Source organism: Lemur catta, chromosome 16 (genome assembly GCF_020740605.2).
Source record: "Lemur catta isolate mLemCat1 chromosome 16, mLemCat1.pri, whole genome shotgun sequence".
NCBI lineage: Eukaryota > Metazoa > Chordata > Mammalia > Primates > Lemuridae > Lemur > Lemur catta.
In genome coordinates, this window is record NC_059143.1 from 8,939,812 (window position 1) to 8,947,357 (window position 7,546).

The 7,546-nt window shown below is 49.5% G+C and overlaps 1 non-coding gene across 1 annotated transcript; it reads right to left on the reverse strand.

The window, feature by feature from the left end:
* Positions 1-6,844: 6,844 nt before the first annotated feature.
* On the reverse strand, positions 6,845-6,969 carry LOC123621992. Its single transcript, XR_006729368.1, has one exon. It is a non-coding gene; the product is annotated as a U6atac minor spliceosomal RNA (small nuclear RNA).
* Positions 6,970-7,546: the final 577 nt, after the last annotated feature.

Below are 7,546 nucleotides of genomic sequence, written 5' to 3' on the forward strand. Positions count from 1 at the left end.
GGATTTAAACACCCGTCCGACCCTTGTATTGACTGTTCAGGGAATAAAATTTGAGGGTTTGCTGGATACAGGAGCGGACACTAGCATCATATCTGAGCGATGGTGGCCTAAAGGCTGGCCGCTCACCCGCTCAGAGACTACTTTACAAGGCCTGGGTTACGCTTCGGCCCCAGCCGTGAGTGCCCGAACTCTATCTTGGAGTGATCCCGAAGGCAGTAGGGGTAGTTTTAAGCCTTTTGTTCTCCCCTTGCCAGTGAATCTCTGGGGCAGAGACGTCCTGAGACAGTTAGACCTTAAGCTGACAAATGAGTATTCTGCTCAGAGCCAAGGCATGATGAGTAACATGGGATGGGTCCCAGGTAAAGGATTAGGAAAGAATTTGCAAGGCAGGACAACACCACTTAGGCCTAGTCACAATCCCGGTAGACAGGGGCTGGGTTTTTCCTAGGGGCCGCTGAGGCTGCCTTGCCCATTCCCTGGGTTTCGGAGGACCCGGTGTGGGTGTCTCAGTGGCCATTACCCTCCGACAAATTGCTTGCAGCCCGTGAGTTGGTGCAGGAGCAGCTCACTCTTGGGCACCTTGAACCCTCTCATTCGCCTTGGAATACCCCTATTTTGTGATTAAGAAAAGGTCAGGAAAATGGCGCTTACTGCAGGACTTAAGGGCAGTCAACGCCCAGATGCGCCTTATGGGGCCTGTCCAGCGAGGGTTGCCTCTTCTTTCTGCCTGGCCCAAGCATTGGAACCTGATCATTTTGGATATCAAAGACTGTTTCTTTTCTATTCCCCTTCATTCGTCTGACAAAGTTAGATTTGCATTTACACTCCCTTCCACGAACCACGAGCAGCCTGATGAAAGGTATCACTGGCGGGTCCTGCCTCAGGGCATGGCTAACAGCCCCACTCTATGTCAACTTTACGTGAGCGCGGCTGTCCAGCCTGTTCGACAGAAGTATCCTAAGGTAAGAATCATCCATTACATGGATGACATTCTGCTCTGCCATCGGGACGCCCAGTTGTTGCTTCAGGTCTTTGCCTTCCTTCACGCTCAGTTAAAGGAAAGGGGGCTGTCCATAGCTCCCGATAAAGTGCAGGAAGGGGCGGTGGGCTCATTTCTTGGCAGTAGCATCCTTCCCGATAAAATTGTACCTCAAAGGCTGTCCATTCGAAGAGATGCTTTGAGAACTTTAAATGATTTCCAGCGATTATTAGGAGACATCAATTGGCTTCGGCCTTTTCTGGGTCTTACCACTTCTGAACTAAAACCTTTATTTCAGATTCTTGAGGGAGACCCTCATATCACATCCCCTAGAACCTTGACTCCGGAAGCCCTAGAGGTCTTACATAGGGTTGAAGAAGCCATTAAGAATGCGCACCTAGTACGCATTCGTCACCAGGACCCTTTTCTTCTATGTCTGCTCCCCTCTCCTACCCTTCCTACAGCAGTGCTCTGGCAGGATGGTCCCCTTCTCTGGGTACATCCTCAAGCCTCTCCGGGAAAGGTGATTGGTCACTACCCGACTTGTGTAGCTGACCTCGCATTGAAGGGCCTTCACTTGGCTCTCTCCCACTTCGGGCACTACCCAGAGAGCCTCATCTGTCCATACACTGCCAACCAGATAGATACTTTATGTGCCACTCTTGATGCATGGGCGGTGCTGCGGTGCGCTTTCCCAGGAGGCATTGATAATCACTACCCCAAACATCCCCTATTGCAATTTGCTATGAGGAATGACCTCATTTTCCCGAAGATGACTTCGGCACACCCGCTGCCAAATGCCCTGGATGTCTATACTGATGGCTCTAAAACAGGCATTGGGAGTTATGTTATCCAGGACCAGGTGTTTACTAAGCAATTTCCTTACACTTCCCCTCAGCTGGTGGAGTGTGCTATAGTTGGTCTGGTCCTTAGCACCATCACCGGTCCCATTAATATCATCTCAGACTCTCATTATGTGGTTAACGCGGTGAAGGTTTTGGAAACTTCCCCTTGTATCCTCCCTAGAAGTACAGTTTTCTCCTTATTCACGGACCTCAGGAACATCATCCTGAGTAGGACCAGCCCATTCTCTATTCAACACATCAGAGCACACTCTCTCTTGCCTGGACCCATGGCGGCGGGAAATGCAATGGCAGACCGGGCCACCCGTGCTCTTTGGGTGGCCGATAATCTTGCTGCCGCCAGAGATTTTCATACACTCTACCACGTCCCAGCTGAGACCTTGCGTCTCCGATTTCACATCTCGCGCGCCGAGGCGCGTGAGGTTGTGTTGCAGTGCCACACTTGTGCTCCGTTTCGCAATGTCGCACATACGGGAGTAAATCCCAGGGGTCTGCGACCATTGCAATTGTGGCAAATGGACGTCACTCATATTCCCTCTCTAGGAAAAACTTCCTTTGTTCATGTGTCCATAGACACCTGTTCTGGTATCCTCCATGCCACGCCACTGGCGGGGGAAAAGGCCAGTCATGTCATCATCCATTGCTTGGAGGCTTGGGCTGCCTGGGGCAAGCCACGTACTATTAAAACAGACAATGGCCCCGCTTATACCTCCAGAGTTTTCCAACAATTTTGTGCTCGCCTCGGAGTCAAACACCTCACTGGCCTCCCCTACAATCCTCAGGCACAAGGCATTGTGGAGCGTGCCCATGGCACGCTCAAGGCTTATCTACAAAAACAGAAAGGGGGAGATGCCCTGGAGGCCATACAGAGGTCCCCTAAAGGCACCATTTCCCTTGTCCTTTTTACTTTAAACTTTTTGACTTTGGACGTGACCGGCCGCTCTGCGGCAGAGAGACACACGTCCCCCCCGGTGGCTCGCCGCGAGGTGGTAAAATGGAAGGACGTCTTGACGAGCCAGTGGAGAGGCCCGGATCCGGTTATAGCCAGATCCAGGGGAGCTGTTTGTGTTTTCCCGCAGGATCGTGAGGACCCTATTTGGGTTCCGACGCGCTTGACCCGCTCGGTGCACACCACGGCTGAGGAGGACGAACGTCCTGCGGACCGAGATGGCGCTACTGCAAATGCTGATGCTGGCGGGAGTCCTAACGACGGCGACGGCGGTACCGGAAGCGCGCTGGGCCCTGATGGATGTCTTCCCTCTGCCGATGCCCGTCCGGCATGACGCTACAGTTTTCCCTCGCTTCTTCACCACCAATGCGTCTCTAGACTTACCTTTCCTCCCGTTTGATAGTGAGGAGGCCAATTTTTCACATGTGGCCAATATCACTGTCTTGGGTACCTTGTGTTTCACCCTTCTGCATGTATCTGAGGTTAACCGGACTTGTAACATGACGCAGGTGCCCGAATGCATCCGCCTGCGCAAGCATGCCGGGGTTTGGCTAGATAAGCCCCAGGGATCTACTAACTCCTCCAATGGCACTGGCGTGGTGGCCTTCTGGCCCGCTGCAGCGGACGGGAGTATTGTCACGCAACCTAAGTGGGCACCTCGGTGCCGAGGGAAGCGTGACGGCTTGCTCCCTTGGACGGGTTGCCAGAGCAGATACGCCAGTTACGCAGTGCAGGGCCTCTTTACATTTTCTCCCCGTATGAGTGTCTTTTGTAATGAGACTGACCCAGCAGTCAATTTCACCGGGCAGAGCCCCTACATAGAGGGCACCGCCAACCCCTTTGCCTTATGGCTTCTGTGTGGTGCTAATGGCCAGTTCTTGCCTGTACACCACCTGCTGGAACGCTAGCCGGCATACCACTGCTATTGTAACCCGCTTACCCCGCTTTGTTCCAGTCCCCGTGGAGGCGCCCTCGGCCGCGGCGCTGTATCGGCAGCGACGCGACTTTGGCGTCACCGCAGCCATAGTTGCCGCCATAGCGGCCGCGGTGGCTGCCGCGGCGACGGCTGCAGTTGCGCTCACCACTTCGGTGCATACAGCCACCACCTTGAACAACTTATCGTCGGGGGTGGCGACCGCCCTGGCGACCCAATCAAACGTCAACGCTCAGCTGAAAGGAGGCATCATGATTCTCAACCAAAGAGTGGACTTGGTTCAAGAACAAGTGGACTTGTTGATGCAGGTCATGCAGCTCGGATGCGAGTGGCGCCTGCCTGGCATGTGTGTCACCTCTATCCCTTTTCAGAACGCTTCCCGGGCAGCTAACCTATCACGAACCCTGTCGCAGCAGTTGTTGGGTACATGGTCCAGTGAGTTTGAGACTCTGCTGGAACAGCTGCAGGCTAGTATAGTTCACATCAACTCTACGCGAGTCGACGTGAACTTTGCCCAGGGGCTGTCGGATTGGGTGTGGCAAGTGGCTAACCATGTGAAAGAGTGGGCGGGAATGGGCTGTTTGTTAGCCTTGCTCGCGACTATGGCCCTAATAGGATTTGTAGCCCTTACCCGTATGGCGCGCCGCAATCGGCGCAACCAAATGTTGCTGCAACAAGCCTTTGCTGCACTGCAACTCGGCCAGGACCCCCACGTGTGGATGGCCAGGTTGTAGGCACTCCGCGACTTGCACACTCTCCCCCTTTCTCGGCTGTAAGGTACCTCCATGACGGGAATGCGTGGGTCCCGAGCCTGGAGGCACACTGGTTGGTGCCAGGCCGGGGAGCAGCCCACGTAGCCTAAGACAGAGGCCTTACCCACGGCCGCCTTTATAACCAGCCTCTGCACGCCTCCGAGTTCGCTCATTGCACGAGGCGAGGTGGTTTCAAGTCTGGCAGGCCTTCTTAATTAATAAAGCAGGGGGAGATGTGGGGAGCGCGGACGCCATTGCAAGATGGCGCCGATTTCCGGTGGCCTGGCTGAGGTAAACAAGTGTGGCGCATGCGTAGTACGTCTGTAGATCTGTTATATAAGTATGCATATGAGGTTTTCTGACTCGGCCTATTGGTGACCGCTTGTGATTGACTTTGACCTATCTCTGTTACTTCCTGTTTCCCTGAGGGTATATTACTGTGTGAAAGCTTGTGCTCAGGGTCTTCCGCATCTTGAAGCTTAGAGGGATCCCCAATAAAGCACTGTAGAAGAACTCCTGTTGCCGCGTCTTCCTTGCTGGCGAGGCGGGCGCGACAAGGTATCAAGAATTAATTTGCCCCTCCCACCATGTGAGGACACAGGTGCCATCTATGAGAAACAGGCCCTCACCAAACACCAAATCTGCCAGTGTCTTGATCTTGGACTTTCCAGCCTTCAGAACTATGAGAAATAATTATTTGTTGTTCATAAGCCACCCAGTTTATGGTATTTTGCTAGCAGCTCGAACAGCCTAAGACATATCTGACCACCCAGCCACTTTTCCTTTGACATTTTCATTTTTCTGTGGGCCCTCAGGGGACATGGTTCTGCCTACTGCTTTCAGGAGTAATCCCAGGAGTCAGGATGACAAACATCTGGCAAGATTTCACCAGTGTTCATCCAACTCTCCCTGCAGAGATCTCTGATCAACCATAGGTTCTCTATGACCTTTAACATAACCTCAGAATCTTTCCCAACAAAGCCATTAATAATCAAATCAGAGTCGACATTCTTTTTTTTATTATTTCAAAATATTAAAAGTGTACAAATGTTTTTGGTTTCATAGATTGCTTTTGTAATGCTTGAGTCACAGATATAGGTGTGGCCATCACCCAAATACTGTTCATTGTGTCCATTAGGTAGGTTTCAGCCCCTCCCCTTCAGCCCCTCCCTCCTGCTTGATTTCCAATGAGTTTCTCTTTTTTCCCTCTGTGCACATGTGTGCTCATTGGTTAGTTCCAATGTAAGAATGAGCACATGTGGTGTTTGCTTTTCCATTCTTGTCATACTTCCCTTAGAGAATGTCTCCAGTTCCATCCAAATTGTTGCAAAAGGTATTAATTCATCCTTTTTTATGGCTGAGTAGTGTTCCATGGTATACATATATCACATTTTGTTAATCCAGTCATGAATTGATAGACATTTGGGTTGATTCCACATCTTTGTAATTGTGAATTATGCTGCAATAAATATTCAAGTGCAGGTGTCTTTTTGATAAAATGACTTTCTTTCCTTTGTTTCCTTTGGATAAATACCCAGTAGTGGGATTGCTGGATCAAACAGTAGGTTGACTTTTAGTTCTCTGAGGAATCTCCATACTGTTTTCCATAGAGGTTGTATTAATTTGCAGTCCTACCAGCCATGTATAAGTATTCCTTTCTCTCTGCATCCATCCCAGCACATGGATAGCACATCTACCATTTTTCACTTTCTAATAAAAGCCATTCTAACAAGGATAGAATGGCTTTTGCATTTCCTTGATGATTAGTGACACTGAGCATTTTTTCATATGTTTCTTGGCCATTTGTCTATCTTCTTTTGAAAAGCTTCTGTTCATGTCTTTTGCCCACTTTTTAATGTTTTTCTTTCTTATGGATTTGCTTGAGTTCTTTGTAGATTCTGGTTAGTAGCCCTTTACCAGATGTATAGCTTGCGAATATTTTCTCCCATTCTGTAGGCTGTCCATCTGCTCTGTTGATTGTTTCCTTATCTAAGCAGGGGCTTTTTAGTTTAATCAAATCCCATCTATTTATTTTTGTTGTTGCTGTGATTGCCATTTGGGTCTCCTTCATAAATTCTTTGGCCTATAGCTAGAAGAGTTTTTCCTATATTTTCTTCTAGAATTCTTATGGTTTCAGACCTTACGTTTAAGTCTTTTATCCATCTTGAATTATTTTTTGTGAGAGGTGAGAGATAGGGGTCCTGTTTCACTGTTCTACATGTGGCTATCCAGTTTTCCCAGCACCATTCATTGAATAGGGCTTTTCCCCCCAGTGTATGTTGTTGTCTGCTTTGTCAAAGATCAGTTGGCTGTAGGTAGGTAGTCTTATATTAATATCTGGGTTCTCTATTTTGTTCCATTGGTCTATAAAAACGATGGTTAGATGCCATGAAGTAGGTGGCGATGCCTTAACTGTATGCATGTTGTCAGGCCAGAGGGCCTCTACCATCCTTGTCAAGGGAGTGCTAACCTTCTCTCTTTTCATGCAACACTGGAGTTGACATTCTCAATGAAATACGTTTGCCATCACTAGCTAGGCTTAAGCAAAGCATTTGGAGGAACCCATTCACAAAAGTGAGCAATACAATGGCTGTAGCAGATCTTATAATCCCTGCTCAAATGCCCCATCCTTACAATTTCAGTGCACCCTTGCTGGAGGATATCCAGCTGCAGACACCTGAGTTTCTTGGCCTGAAGTTCTTCCATAGGTAAAGGAATCCACTTTGCCATCTCCACACAACACTCTAGAAATGCTGGGGACTTAACGATAAATGGCTGAATGGTTGGTGAGAGTTGGTGTATAAATAGCCCAGCCTCCTCACCCCTCAGACATGGCACCTATTTAACACAGCTCCCAGAGTACCCCAGGGGAAGACCTCTTGTTTCAATTACTCACAGTGGTAACTGGCTTGATAATGAGCATTTATTTGGCTTTTCCCCTTCCCATCTTACTTCTCCACTCCTCTGCTGTGTTTCCTGGGATCACCTCCCAAATGAACTACTTGCACTGAAATGGTGGTCTTAGGGTCTGCTGCTGGGGGAACTCAAGAATCTGAAGAATGAAGTCAC